Genomic DNA, 15,673 nt, shown 5'->3' with positions numbered 1-15,673 from the left:
AGCGGTTGTGTATTTATGATCTCCATTCAAAGTACAGAGGGAGGAAAGGAAAAGATTTAATGCTCAAGATCAGAAAAGGGTGAGACACACATACTTGGCTTGAGCATTTAGGCCAGTCATTCAGCAAGTTTTTAAGAGAAAATGAGGAGAAAGTTAATTGGGAGGTTCAACAGAACTCGAATGTGGGGAAACTGGAGTGCATTACTGTCGAAAGGGATGCTAGGACATGGAACATGCTAAGTGGAGCAAACAAGCAGAATGCTGGTGGAAGGTTCACCTTTATTGAAAATGCATGGAGAATAAAAATAGGGAAGTTTTGATGCAAATGTTGGCATGGTTGCTGAAGCAGATCGCGCAAAGCTGTTACAGCACTAGCGACAAAGCTCTGAATCTGCCGCTATCTCGAAAGATTTTGTACATTCTCCCTGTGTCTGCATGGGTTTCTTCCAGGTGTTCCAGTTTCCTTCCACATTCCAAAGACATATAGTGTTTGTAGGTTCATTGGCCACATGGGTTTATTGGCCACATAGGTTTATTGGAGATCCTGAGCTGGAAGGGCTTGTTACCATGCTGTGTATGTGAATTAAATTAAACTCACCTTTACAGGATGCTGGTGAGACTTCATCTGGAGTACTGATCCTCATTTTGGACTCCAGAATCCAAGAAGGACCTTCTTACATTAGAGGCAGTGCAGAGAAGGTGGATTCCTGGGGGGAAGGAATCATGTATGATGTCATGTATGTATTCTGACAATGAAACTGAAAAATCATATGTGAAGGAAGATTGAACAAATTTAGTCGATGCACAATGGTTTTCACTTTTTTTTCTTTCCACTCACATACCACCTTAAGTAATCTTTGTGCCATCAGTGCTCTGTGATTAGTAAGGGATTACTTAAAGTGGTATGTGAGTGCTCTAGACCCAATCGTTACTGAAACATTTTGCTTTGAGAAAAATTGTCATCAGCCCATTTCCCTTGGAGTTATGAAACCGTGCACATAACGAGTCAATTAGGTACAATTAAAACAGTGGTTTTCAAACTTTTTCTTTCCATTCATATACCACCATAAGTAATCCCTTGGCATAGAGATTACTTAGAGTGGTATGTGAGTGGAAAGAAAAAAAGTTTGAAAGCCACTGGTTTAGAACAATGAGAGGTGATTTAGTTGAATGTATGACATTGTGAGGAGGATTGATGGAGCAGATGTGGAGAGGATAATTTCTCTGACAGGGTTTCTCCAATTTGGAGCTACTTTTTACTGAATATGGGGGGTGGGGGGGGGGATCATACACAAGAGACAGGGATCAGGAGGCCGTGAGGAGAAATTTATTCTCTCAAATGACATTTTGCCTTTGGAATTATTTATCAAAGAGGCCTGACACTGGATATACTCAATGCAGACATTGATACATAAACAACAGGTGGTATGAGGCAGTGAGGGAAAGTGATGGTGAGGCCAAGAATGAAACAATTGTCATCTTATTGAATGGCAGAGGAATAGCTAATAGCTCGAATATGCCTGGGATTGTCTGATCTCGGAAGCTAAGTAGGCTCAGGCCTGGTCAGTACTTGGAGGGGAGACCACATAGGAACACCATGTGCTGTAGGTTTCTGTGAGGAGCACTGGCCACAGGTGGCAACTCTCTGTCTGCCTTACGGTAGACAAAAGTTAAGAATTTCATGTATGTTACATTCTAAATGTATTATTACGTGACAGTAATGGAACCTTTACCTTTATGCCCTTATCCCATCAGGTAATTTCTGCACAGCAAGTCGCTGTCAGTAATGTGGATTTGGAAATATATTTTAACTTCGAAACTCATCTTCAAAATAATGCTATTGATCATTTTATATTTATTGAAAAGACCAGGTAAAGCCTCGTTTGGATGCCTCATTGAAGAGTTGGTGCCCATGACAGCGAAGCATCCCACTGTAGTTGTGGAGTGGATTTTAAAATTGAGCAATAGTGAAACAGAAGTAGTCTTGAAACCTATTTTGTTTGGTTTCCACTGACCAGAAAGAAAACAGACAGTCAATGCAGCGTTATCTGTGTTCTGCTTCATCAATAATGCCAACATCATGCAATCCCCTTCTCCAAATTATAGCTTGTGCGCAAATAAATATCGAAGTGAAAATCTGCGTAATCAAGGGGCTACAGCATTCTGGGACATAAGCGAAGTTCTCCCTTAAGTCAACGTTCTCTGTCCTATGATGCTAATTGATTGTAGAGGTAGACCTTCAATACTGTATTCACAGGACCCTCTCTTGTCTTGTCACACTCTTGTGTGTTGCTTATTTGCATGACTCAATGCTAACAAATTGTGGTAGTTCACCCGGCAAATCAGCATTATTCGAGCCATTTGTCTGGCCTCACTTGATCTGAATAGGCTAATAATAAGCTTCAACATAATACTCCTTTTCACAGCCCGGGGTCCATGACTATTGATGAACATCAACACGGACAGCGATGAATTTCAAAATGAGCAGTGATGAATATCAAAAGGGCATTAGCTTAATAATAAAGAAAAATTTCTTTTGTTCAAATCCAAACTTGCCTTCACTGTTTACTGAGCCGTGAGCAAGTTTAGTTTGGAACAGCATTCAGAAGTACATTAAGTAAACTTTTGGTGGTCTTTTTCCTGATTGTTTGAGATAAGTGTGGTTATCATGAACTCATTATGAAAACTGAGAGCTTATACTCCAACCTGTGAAAAACAGAGTGTGTATGAATCAGAGGTATTCCTCTTCAATGGATCATGAGAATATTATTTGAATGAGATTGGGAAGCTTCTGATGTCTCAGACATTTCTTCTTCCAAAAAGCAGTAAATGTATTCCTCATATCCATCAATATGAGGAATATCAAGGTCTATTCTTTATTTGGGTACAACACAAAATAATAATCATTTTTGAAAAAAGTGACTGCATTCTCTATATTAAACGCTTAGAGGCATTATGGTGAGATGTAATCAGGAGCTTTACAAATGCATGCCATCACAAATCCCTTCTTTGTTGTGTTGGGTTTTTCTCAATCAACACATTTACTGGGCAGTGCCTTATAATGGTTGATTTGAGAATATTTGCAGGTAGCTGAAAACTGACAAAAACACTGACAGAAGCCACAGATAAATCACTCATTACATGCAGCTGTATCAGTCCTAAATGATACCAACCCCTGTTCAAGTGATTTCATGTCTTTCTGATTAGCATGCTACTGCTCCACACTTGTGTACAAGAACTTAAATAATTTTCTGTGAATATTATTGTTAAAAAATAATTTTTTTTCTCAAAATTAAACATGCCCATGCAAGTCTGATCTTCTGGAGATTGTCCTGCAGCAGATAACACAGTCAATGCTGAGTAAGGCTGGTGGAACTGCAGTATTTACAGTAGCAGCGATATTTTCAAATAGCTGCATAGAATGACAGTGCTACTGAACACAATTGGTGAAGACAATTGATTAATTATCAGTCAAGCCTAGTGATCAGGTTACCTGTGACTGCACCAGACCCTGAAAACACACCTTGCTGATCACTTTCACATTTACAATTTGTCTACCTGATGTGTTCTTCCTCATGACCCTCTGTAACGTACTTCAGCAATATAATCAACAGTCATAAATTTTTAAAAAACCTTTTAAACGGGTTTTAAATAGTTCTGTCAGTAGGAGGTGTCCTTCCATATCTTCTCCCTATGCCATTGTACCACGCCCCCCTCTACCTTATGTGTTGATATTAAAACAGATACAAAATGGAAAAATTCAATTTCTGATGCCCGAATTCATCTGTGGAGAGGAGAACTGAGTTAGTGACAAGCTAGTAGAACTGACTAGTAAAGATATGTTGTTTCAAATCCTAATTTTAGCTATAAAATCACCTTACTCAACTTAGGAGAGCATTTGGTCCATCAAGTTTGCACCAGGTCTTTCATTGAAATTATGTCATCAGCACTCCCTCTCCCTTATCGCCACATCCCACTGCTGTTTCCTCTCTTTTTAGAATTTGTTGCCCTGTGAAAAACCAGTCAAGAACATTTTCATTCAGTGTGTTTTCATTCAACTATGTTCCTTAATGTATGCAAATTTGAAGTATTGTTCCCCATTTACTGTAAAGAATTTAAAATTGATACCAAAGATCTAGTGGCCATTATTCCCTTGAATTCACTTGCCCTCAGTAAGTGCATTAGTGTTAGCCATTGGACTCAGCCTCTAAAATCTTTTCCCAGCAATGTTCATGACTTCATTTGAATTGAGCATCAAGAAGCCAGGACAATGGGTGGCAGATTTCTATTTGCAAAATACTAACTTCTTTAGAAATATCTCTGTCCTCTATTTGATAGGAGCCCCTTTGAACCCTGCTCTGTCAAAGTAACAATGAAAGGAAAGTCATGAGAACTTTTTGAATCACCATCAATACTTCAGATCTTCTATTGTTGTAATGCCCTACTTTACTGGCCTCTGGTGGTGAAGGGAAGAATTGTAGTGATCAAATAATACAAGTCCATTGTTTGTAACACAAGCAACTGATAATGAAGGGCTCAGGCCCAATATGTTGGTTAGGTATCTTTATTTTTGCTAGATAAATACGCTGTTTGACCTGCTGAGTTTCTCCAGCATTGCGTTTTTACTTCAATCATGACCTGTGCAGACTTTCTGTTTTACTTTTTGCCATGAATGCTATCTGGCCACCACAATGATAATTGTATCTAATGATGCTGCCATTGTGGCTGCTGTTAACAAGACCTAAAGGAGATGTGTTGGGTCCCAAAGCAGTCTGGTAATCTGTACTCTTATACTCCCACAAATTACTGGGATTGGTGAGGCACAGGTGTGTTGGAAGCTCAGGTGTTTGAGAAAGAGATATCTGTCATGGGACATAGAAGGTGTATTGGACAGTAGAAGGTGTTCTGGGGCTCAGTGCATATGTATGAATGCAGCAAATTTACTGAAATAAGGCAGGTCAACTGGGGGAGTGTTGGAGAACTGGAACACAGTAAGTTAAATAGGAATGTTATATGGGATTAATTTAGCCAAGGAAGTATACCAGATACACTAGAACACTTCAGGTGTCCTGCTGGATGGGACAAGTGAACAAATTTGCAAAGGCAGATGTTCTGAGGAAGCCTGATATACTGTAGAACACAAAAACAGTGATTTTCAAACTGCTGCCCTAAACTCACATACCACTTTAAGTAATCCCTATGCCAAAAGTGCTCTATAATTAGTAAGGTGTTGTTTAAGGTGATATGTGAGTGGGAAGGGAAGGTTGAGAACCACTCCTCTAGACCCAATTGTTACTAAAATATTTTGCTTGAGAAAAATTGTCATTGGCCCATTTCCTTTGGAGTTATGAAACCATGCACAAGACGAGTCCATTGGGTATGATTAAAACAGTGGTTTTCAAACTTTTTCTTTCCATTCACATTCCACCTTAAGCAATCCCTGGTCAATAACAGAAGAGTTATGGCATAGGGATTGCTTAAGGTGGAATGTGAGTTTAGGGGGACAGTTTGAAAACCACTGCACTAGAGAATGGGAGCTGTAGAGGGGTCATGAGTGCTAGCCTGCATTGTTTTTGAATTGTGGTCAGCAATGGTTAGTCCAGCTTTTAAGTGTCCATTGCTAGCAGCACAAATAATTATGTGGTGGGATTTTTCTTGAATTTAATGTTGTGAGTGGGGAATTGCAAAGTTAGGGCGTGATCATTTAAGTCTACCTCACTCAGAATGGTGTACAACTCTGAGTTAACGGTATTCCCACAATCGTCTTTTTCATTCATAGAATATATAGGAAAAAAACTTTAGAGTAATAATGGTTGATTGTTGTGATGGAGGCTACAGATGATTCTTTTTGTATCCACTCTAAACCAGCATTGAAAGAAAGACATTATTAATAATTTATAGCCTTTAACCTTTCACAGAATCGGTAATGCCATGATGTACTACATCCAAATCACGCGTTCCCTCTGATGTGGCAATGTGGAAAGCCCTAACTTATTTCCACATTGGGATCCTGCTTGTGACATTACTGCCCAAGACCATGTTTATTACATCAAATTTGGCCACCATCTGGGAAGTAAACACACAAGGTCAGCTAGCATCACTCATTCTTGAATAGTTCCAACCCAAAATATTGACAACGCTTTCTCTCCCACTGATGTTGTTCAACCTGTGAGTTCCTCCTGCAGATGGGTTTCTTGGTGGCCACAGCCATTTTACTGGCAATAATTCCATGACTGCACAATGGGTGTACCCTATGTTCCATCTCCATAAACTCTATTTGCTGCTGAGGTTCTAAGTAAAAGTGACACTTGACCAGATTGGTCAACACACACCTTGCCAGAGCCTTTCTGCAGGGACATAAATGGAGGAAGGTGAAGATCTCTGGCTCATTTGTGAACACTGTCCATGCATCAATATTATCAGTTGGAGCCCAGGTAGATGGACAGCAGATAACAAATTAGCAATGACATTCAGAAGAAAAAAAATAAAATTTTAAACATCCCTTGACGGTTTCTTCTATTCTCACACTTGGGAAATTAGGTGAGTGAAGGATCTGAGAGGCCACCGTCCATTGTGCTGTTGGGGTACACACTGTTGATATTATTGTTCAGAATTACCAGGGGATTTAGCCTCTGTGGTATTGACATTATATGCTTCATTGGACATTTTTCTCTCTGACCATGAAACACTTCTAGACTAAAATATTAGAACATTTAGGAGTGCACACATTCTCTCTAATTGTGGGCATTATTTTGCTTTCTCACCCCTTCCCTCTCCTGGAGCCAATGTCTACTCAGCATTTGGTGTAAATAGAACATTCGTGGACTTACTGAAATATAATGCATCAGTTTTAAATTAATTGCTGCATCCAAACCTTTGGACCTGCAAGTTTACTGGTGCTCTGCTGGTGTCTAGAAACCTATTTGTCAATTCATGGAATATATACAGAAAATGTAATTTGTGGGAGAGAGCCAACAGGTTCCATTCATTGCTCAATATGTTGTGCATTTACATTGTAGATGCCTGAAAAATTTCATACAGTAAGAGTTTAATTATAGGTTGCCATGTCACACACTTGGTGTTGACATGACCCATAAGACCTCCCAAACGATCAATCCATGTTGCCATCTTAGATGCCCTGTTTTACCTAGAGAGGAAGACCTAATGATTTTGATTTGGTGCACCAACTTTCTGAGCAATATCTATGCTATAGAGCCATGAAATATAGTTCTTACCTTCTTTTCACTGCTTTTTCAGTGTAGCTACAGAATGAATGATCTACGGAATTCAAAGAGGCTCAGTGGTCAAGCAGGAGCTCTCAGAGTTGGGAGGAGGTTATGTTGGAAGCAGGGTGCTGTTTCTGGTCAGAGCTAAGCATCAAACTTAACAAAGCAGGTTACCAAATTAAAATCAACATTTAAGTAGGGGTGGGGGTGATGGTTTTGGCAAATTATAATGATTTAATAATTAAGGTTGAAAATACTATGGAAGTCTTAAAAATGATTCAAGGGGATGGTTTTGAAGTAGATTCAAACCACTGTTAATCAATAGTTTTCCAATGATGGATACTAATATTAAGTCAAGCAAATGTATGTATCCAAGTCATAATTCCATATAATTAAATGGAGACACATCATTTGCATGTTTTAAAAAAAAAATTAGCTGCTTAAAGTCTAAAATAAAAATAGAGAATTCTGGGGACACTCAGCAGGTCAGGCATCATCCGTAGACAAAGAAAAGAGTTAGCATTTCAGGCTGACAACTGGCAACCTTTCCCCAGTACTGGCTTCCTGTTCTTTGGCAGAAATATAAAAATAAACTGGATTAATAAATAATACCAGCACTTGTGCCTCAAATATGTGGAAATGTGTGGTTAAAGCAAAATTGGCTTCAACTGAGGGCCCTCAGCAGGGAGTTAGCTTATCAACTTGGTCCTCTACCTGAAAGTGTTATCAATAACTGACATGGACAAATAACACCCCATAATTAACTACACTTGCCAATGGCACATTTTCTGCTCAGTTTGGAAGCTGCAAGGCCATTCCCAGCCATCAAGGGTTCAATAATTCAATGATGCTCTAATTGTGTGATAGTTGTGGTTTTCTCCTCCTTCACTAATTCCTAATTTCCACAGCAGTAGGTTAAAAGTGATAAAATCCAAATGTTTCATCCCAGCAAAGAATAATAACTTGTTAGGGTAATCGATCCATTCTGACTGAGTCACAGAAAAAGGTTCCAACCAATCTGCTGTTTGTGGAAAAGGAGAATTGTTTGGTGTCTTTGCAGTTTAATCCCTGGCTGGCTTGAGATGCCGTTGTCTGTTGTGCTTGTCTGTGACATGTTGTTGATACTGCCAATGGGAATTTCCACAGTTTAGGGAAATGTCCTTCCATTTGTCAGAGTCAATAAACTTACAACGTGGGGGTTTTTTTGGTTTGAATTTTTTGAGTATGTGCCAATGAGACATGTCAAGTTTATTGTTATCTGAATGAGCAAGTACAACCCGACAAAACAGTGTTCTCTAGTCCTTGGTGCAAAATCATGCAGGCACAACACATATGGTGGACAAGTATTTCATCTATATAAATAAATAACTATTGTTTTGTGCATATAAGTATCTCAGATCCTTATTATGAGCAGCTCCTTTGGCCGTTCAACATTCTCACTGCCTGAGGGAAGAAGGTGTTCCTCAACCTACTGGTGCTGGCACTAATACCCTGTATCTCTTCCCTCACGGGAACAACGGGAAGAAAGGGGGCCTCGGTAATATTGTGCTCCCTCTTCATACAACGATTTTGGTAGTTCATGTTGATGGGGGTGGAAATTCACAAGAAGAACTCAACCAAAGAAGGCACCAAACATAAGAAAGGTTCTGCAGTGAACTGGAATTCACTGTCTATGTATAGATTAGACGGCCGACCCCTCCTCTTGGTTCCACCCCTGTCGGTCCCGATATAAACCCTGTTTTCTCGCCTTACCTCTGATTTACATGGACTATTGCGGATACCAGCCGTTAGTTGTGAGCTAATAAAAGCATGTTTGTGCTCCTCCCAAGTCTTCGAGTACTATCGATTGCGTTACAATTTTATTCGCTTTCTTTCGAAGATGGGATGGAAGCCCTATTGAAGTCAGGCATGCTCCAGGTCGACCTTCTGTCCCCAGAGGTCCCAGAGGAATTCATCTACTGGTTGGAGTGCCACACAAGCAGTCTTCCACTCCAATGGCCTCCAGACTTCGACCCTCCCCTCTTGAGTTGGCCCCACAGGATTCACGGTCATCAGGGACTGCGCAACATGCGAGATGGCCATTGAAGGCCTACTACATGAGGCTCCAGAATGATGCGCTGGTGAGACACTGACTCTCACAACATCAGCAACGACTGGGTAAATTGCTGGATGATTATGTCCTGGAACTATGGATGCTGACAAGAAAGTGCCACTATGAGTGGACTCAGCCTGGGTGAGGGAAGAAGAGCAAGTCTGGGATACTCTCATGGCTGGAGTGAGTTCGAGGTACATGAGGCAACGACTACTAGAATTAGGGATGAAAGACCTTGCCAGTACCATCAATCTGGAAAAATCCCTCATCCATGCCCAACTTGGAGTGGACCACCTCGCTAACAAAAGTCAGACCTACCAAGCACAGCTGTCCCAAGTGCCAACTACCGTGGCCACATGCAACTGGAAGAGTTACTTCTGTGAACAGTCCAAACATCCCCGTGCCAGATGCCCCACGAAAGACTCGGTGTGTTCAAGATGCAGTAAGAGGGGACACTGGGTGTAAGTCTGTTGGGAAAAGGGGAACCACAGGAAGGTTACCATGTGTACAGCCTCCAAACAGTTGTACACCCCCTGCCAAGCCCAGAGGTGCGGGCCCCCGCCTCTCCATGTTGCTCACCACCACCATCTTGCTGTACCTCGTGGTTGATGCCACCTTTCCGGCCTTCGGATCAAGATAATATCAGCAGGAGGAGTGATGCAGCCTCTGGAACATTGGCATCAGTCGTCCTCGCCAGGCGAAACCCCACCAGCTGAGAAACGCGGTGACGGAGGACATCTGATGGATTGTTTAATAGACACTGGCTCGACGGAGAGCTTTATAAACTCTACGGCCGCTCGGCAGTACAACTTAAAGGTTTACCACATGGACTACTGTATCCATCTAGCGTTGCAATTGTATTTGACGACTAGTCAGGGGTATGGTACTGTGCATTTAACTGTAAGGGGGGGGGGGGGGAATTTGCAAGTTCCTACTGTAGGTGTTGAATGATTTGTGTGCTTCTGTGTTGCTGGGCCTAGACTTCCTGTGTCACTCAGGCCCACTTCCCCCAGTCACAGTGCAGAATGGAAGATCCCAACATCCAGACACTACATGCGGTTTCTCCACACTGAATATCGAACCCCCCCCCCCCTCTGTTTCAGAACTTAACCCCCGACTGTAAGCCAATAGCCACAAAGAGCAGGCAAAACAGTGCAGGGGACTGAGAATTTATTAGAGCCAAAACACAGTGGCTGCTTAAAGAAAAAAATCATTGAATCTGGCAACAGCCCGTGGAGAGTTGAGATGGTAGTTGTGAGAGGGGGAGAAAAGCCCAGGCTAGTGATTGACTATAGCCAAACTATTAATTGCTTTACACTCCTTGACGCATACCCCCTCCCCCGAATCTTGGACATGGGGAATGAAATTGCACAGTACCGGGTCTATTTGACCATCAACCTGAAAGCTGCATTTCACCAGCTACCGATCCGTTCTGAGGACAGTCTCTGCACAGCATTCGAGGCAGATGGATGGCTTTATCAGTTCCTGAGGGTCCCTTTTGGTATTACGAATGAGATCTCAGTCTTCCAGTGGCAGATGGATGAAATAGTAGATAAGTAGGGCTAAGGGATACCTTTCCTTATCTCAACAATGTCACCACTTGCAGACTCAACCTGGAGGACCCCAACGCCAATCTCCAGCAGTTTTTCTACACAGCCAAATCACTGAACCTCACGTACAATGTCAGTAAGTGTGTGTTCAGGACCAAACGTCTAACTATCCTGGGTTATGTGGTAGAGACCCTGAATGTATGTACCCCCTCTTAGACTTCCCTATCCCAAGGACCATAAAAGCAATAAGGAGATGCCTGGGCTTCTTCTCAAACTACGCCAGTAGGTACCTCATTATGCTGACAAGGTTTTCCCCTGTTAAACTCCACCTCCTTCCCATTATCGGCTGAAGCCCAGGCATCTTTTAACTACGTCAGGAGCTAAATCTTGAAATCTACCATGCATGGGGTGGATGAAAGCATATAATTTCCATGTGGATAATAATGCCTCTGATGTAACTCTGCCTGCGACCCTTAACCAGGTAGCCAGGCTGGTAGCTTTCTTTTCCCGCACCCTGAGCTCCAAAACCCGACTGTGGAGAAGGTGACTCAAGTCATTGTGGAGGCCATCAGGCACTGGAGGCACTACCTGGCCGGCAGGAAATTCACTCTGCTCACTGCTCAGCGATCTGTAGCATTCATGTTCAATAATACGAATAGGGATAAAATAAAGAATTGCGAGGTGGAGGATTGAACTCTCCACCTATAACTATGAGATAGTCTATAGGCCAGGTATGCTCAATGAGCCTCTATAGAGCTCAATGCCCTATCCCAAGGAAACTGTGTTGCTGCACACACCAGCCAGTTGCAGTCACTTCATAATGAGCTCTGTCACCTGGGCATCACCTGCATGGCTCACTTCATCAAGGCATGCAACCTGCCCTTCTCTATTAAAGACATCAGGGAGATGACCGGGCCATGCCAGGTCTGTGCTGAGTGCAAACTGCATTTCTACTCCCCTGTCAAAGCACACCTGATAAAAGCTTCCCGCCCCTTTGAGCGACTCAGCATCGATTTCAAGGAGCACCTACCTTCCACCAATGGAAACATGTACTTTCTTAATGCTATTGATGAGTCCTCACATTTTCCATTTGCCATCCCCTGTCCAGACACCATCACCAGAGTCATAAGAGCTCTGCACTCCATTTTTATGTTGTTTGGGTCTCCCTGCTATGTTCATAGTGACCGGGGCTTATCCTTTATGAGTGAAGAGCTACACCAGTATCTGCTCGCAAGAGGCATTGCCTCAAGCAGGATGACTAGCGACAACCCCCAGGGGAATGGACAAGTTGAAAAGGAGAATGCAATGGTTTGGAAGGCTGTAAAATTGGCCCTCCAGTCTAAAGGCCTTCCAGATTCTCACTGGCAAGAGGTTCTGCCCACCGCACTCCACTCCATAAGATCGATTCTCTGCACCGCGACCAATGAGACTCCTCATGAACTAATGTTTGCATTCCCGAGGAAATCCACCTCAGGGATCACTCTTCCTGCATGGCTGACGATGCCAGGACCTGCTGAAAAAGCATATGAGGAGAAGCAAAATGGACCCGCTGGTCAAGAAAGTGCACCTACTGCATGTAAATCTAATGTATCCCTATGTGGCCTACCCGGATAGCAGGGAGGATATGGTCTCGATCAGAGACCTGGCACCTTCAGGAACTGAGGTTCCGATACTCACAATTGGTCTGGAACCTTCAAATTCCACATGCAGGGTTCCGGATGACATGGTTCCAACAGAGCTACCATTGGATCTGAGACCCTCGAGTCCCCCTTTGAGTCCCACTATCCAAGAACCACAGGAGGCACAGGAAGTTCTGGAAGAGCAAAGTCCACTTGTATTAAGGCACTCGACCTGAATAACCAGGCCACCCCGACAGACTCAACTTGTAAATAATTGTGTTGCTGAATGTGGTCTCTGTTTTCACCTGCAGGTTCTTTTTCAGAAGGAAGGGGGTGAACTGGAATTCACTGTCTTCTATATAGATTAGACAGCCAGCCCCTCCACTTGCCTCTGCCCCCGTCGGTCCTGATATAAACTCTGTTTTCCTGCCTTACCTCCAATTTACCTGAAGACTATTGTAGATACTGGCCGTTAGTTGCAAGCTAATAAAACCGTATTTGTGTTCCTCACAAGTCTCCGAGTACTATCAATCACATTACAGGTTCTAGACAAAAGTGCTGGAGAAACCAGCATCTGCAGATTTTTTTCTTTACCTGAAAGCTGATAAAATGAATTCACTGTCTTGCAGCAAATCTCTCTTCCTGAAACCCTCCCTTGCTAAAAGCCTCCCTTGCAGCAATCCTCTCTTGCTTGCTTGGCACAAATCATGACCTTGTCCAAGTAGAGTCCCAAAGTGCACACAGGTGTAGCCCCATTTTATACCTTCCAACTTTAGCAGAGCTTAATCTCAGTATTTCCTCATGCAAACTATCTCTAGTGATGTTCGACTGAAGCTCATTCCACAAATGAATGTTGTTCTCCCTGTAATCCATCTGACACCATGCCAGGCTGTCTCCTCCCCTGACTTCAACATATTGAACCATTTAAAATACTTTGTTGAAACCACTCAAGAAATCACCAATTTTTTTTTACAGGATCCAACTAAGCCATGTTGTATACGAACCAAGGGGGAATCAAAGATTTTATTCAATTCTTTCCTTACAGTGTGGTGAAATGGCACTTAGACATAGAAGTTGACTATTATTGAGTCTCCAGTACTAATACAGAGTAAGAATGGTTTCTAGCAAATCTAAGTCTAGAGTATATCGAGCTATATACCATGACGGAGGGCCCAGACCCATAATAGTGGTCTCCATTTACTTCCTATGGATGCTGTTTCTCCACCATGTCCACGCATTACACTCGACCCTAGTATCTGCATATTTTCTTGTTCAACAATATCAATAACTAGCTTTTCTGCTTTGCTTAAAGCAGTAACATCTTGATCTTCTGCAGTGTTGTGGTATCTCTAGCATTCATTTTGATGGTGTGATACACCCTCATTCAATTCCAACAATGCCAAACCCATTCAGTTCTATGCTCTGGTCATGGGAAAGATTTTGAATCCATAGTTTTCTGGTTCAGAGACCAGGGTGTTACTAACTGAACTAAATTGATATTGCTGCCTTCTTCTATCACAATTTCAGTGCTAATGCAAACTATCCACTTGAAACTTAACCTCAATTTTTCTCTTGACGAGTGCTTACTAGCCAGCTGTGAACTGCCTGTTTCCTAATATTACGGCATCCTTCTCAAATTCCCTACATTGCCACAGGGAGTGTGTGCGCTTCAAAGGGGCTTTAGTGGTGGCAAAGGCCAAGAGAGTGTGAAAGTTGCCACATAAATGCAAGTTTTCCTTTTCATTCAAGTCCCTTCGGGCTTTGGTGGAGTTAAGATATTTTTCTGTGCACTGTCAAGCAGTGATACAACTCTATTGTAAAGACTCATCACGACTCAATGAGCAGATACAGATGCAGACTAATAACAGCGCTCTACTTTGATGTAATTAATAACCACCACTTTCGTATGTTTCAACATGCTTGCAAAACAAGCTGTGTTTTTGTGAACCAGTACAATTGAACACAGACAATGGAGCACAGTTGGAAGCAACACACTGAGCAGACTTGTTTACCTAAACTCAGATCATGTTTCATTTCCCTGGTGAGAATGATAATAATGAGCATGCCACTGCATTTTGTTACTAAGCAGATGCCTGAGAACATCTTCTGTTATAATCTGCTTGAGGATTCACATTCCTTAAAAAGCTCTGTGAAACAATCGCCATGGTGTGATTGTTTAACATCATCATCCATTTGTTACTTGACTGTTAACCTGCAGCACTGATTTCCTTCCATGAACACAACCTTTTGATTCTCCTAACTTGGAGAATTTGATTGTTTCAATGCAATATGTATTCAAGAAGGACAGAATCTTAAAACACTTTTCAATGTTGTTATCGTTGTAGAGCAGGAACCAGAGGAAGACCCCCATCTACGTGACTTGAATGGTTCACCTGCTTCTAAGTGGTATTCTTTCTTTGACAATATTTGAAATAGTGCCAGGTAATACGTGATCTCACCTGAAAGAACTGGCAGTGGTGAATAGGTTAGGAGTTACTCGTTTAACCTCACTTTGGAAGAATGGTAGCTCCAAGCATATTTGCAAATATCATCCCCTCAACATCACATTGCACTGCCAGGTTATTTTTTTTTTATGTCCTAATCTCTGGAGTGAAAATTGTATTTGCAACTTTCTGACTCAGAGGCATCAGGTACACTAATTTTTTTTAAACTTTTCACACTATGAACCATACTGACCAAAATACACACAGACATTTCCCTCTTGAATATACAGTGTCATTTTCTCCCCTTTTCCCCCCTCCCTTCCCTCTCTCCCTCAACCCCCCCCCCCCCAACACTCACTCAAAGTTCAACCTAGATGATAAATTAAATGCATTAAACAATGTCGTCACACAATGAAAATAAACAAGAAATTTGTGTCTTCTACTTTTACATACTGGGTCAGTTCATTTCATCTTCTCCTTCTGTCATTTTAGGCGGTGGAGGTCCGCGGTAGAACTTCTCTATTGTGTTCCATGTACGGTTCCCAAATTTGTTCGAATACTGCGATGTTATTTCTTAAATTATATGTTATTTTTTCCAATGGAATACATTTATTCATTTATATGTACCATTGCTGTATTCTAATTTCTAGGTTGACATAATACATTTTTTTGCTACAGCTAAGGCTATCATAATAAATCTTTTTTGTGCTCCATCCAAATAATGTCCAAGTTCTTTACTTCT

At 41.9% G+C, this 15,673-nt stretch overlaps 1 protein-coding gene and 1 long non-coding RNA gene across 4 annotated transcripts in view; one reads left to right on the top strand and one right to left on the bottom strand.

Moving 5' to 3' along the window:
* LOC138759889 (uncharacterized) overlaps positions 1–7,322 on the bottom strand; it is a 59,180-nt gene extending 51,858 nt beyond the window's left edge. Inside the window, exons 1-3 of one of the 2 annotated variants that reach the window (XR_011355200.1) lie at positions 7,236–7,322; positions 3,882–4,009; positions 599–707 (exon numbers count right to left, since the gene is read on the bottom strand). This is a non-coding gene — a long non-coding RNA (uncharacterized lncRNA). Of the gene's footprint in view, positions 1–598; positions 708–3,881; positions 4,010–6,166; positions 6,210–7,235 lie in introns of those variants that run through there. The other variant, XR_011355201.1, reaches the window with a different exon arrangement.
* The window catches only part of LOC138760779 (uncharacterized), a 218,896-nt gene that overhangs the window by 75,582 nt on the left and 127,641 nt on the right, over positions 1–15,673 (top strand). The window lies entirely within an intron of this gene.

Source organism: Narcine bancroftii, chromosome 4, assembly GCF_036971445.1.
Source record: "Narcine bancroftii isolate sNarBan1 chromosome 4, sNarBan1.hap1, whole genome shotgun sequence".
In the NCBI taxonomy this organism is placed as follows: Eukaryota; Metazoa; Chordata; class Chondrichthyes; order Torpediniformes; family Narcinidae; genus Narcine; species Narcine bancroftii.
This window is presented reverse-complemented; position numbering and strand designations above follow the sequence as displayed.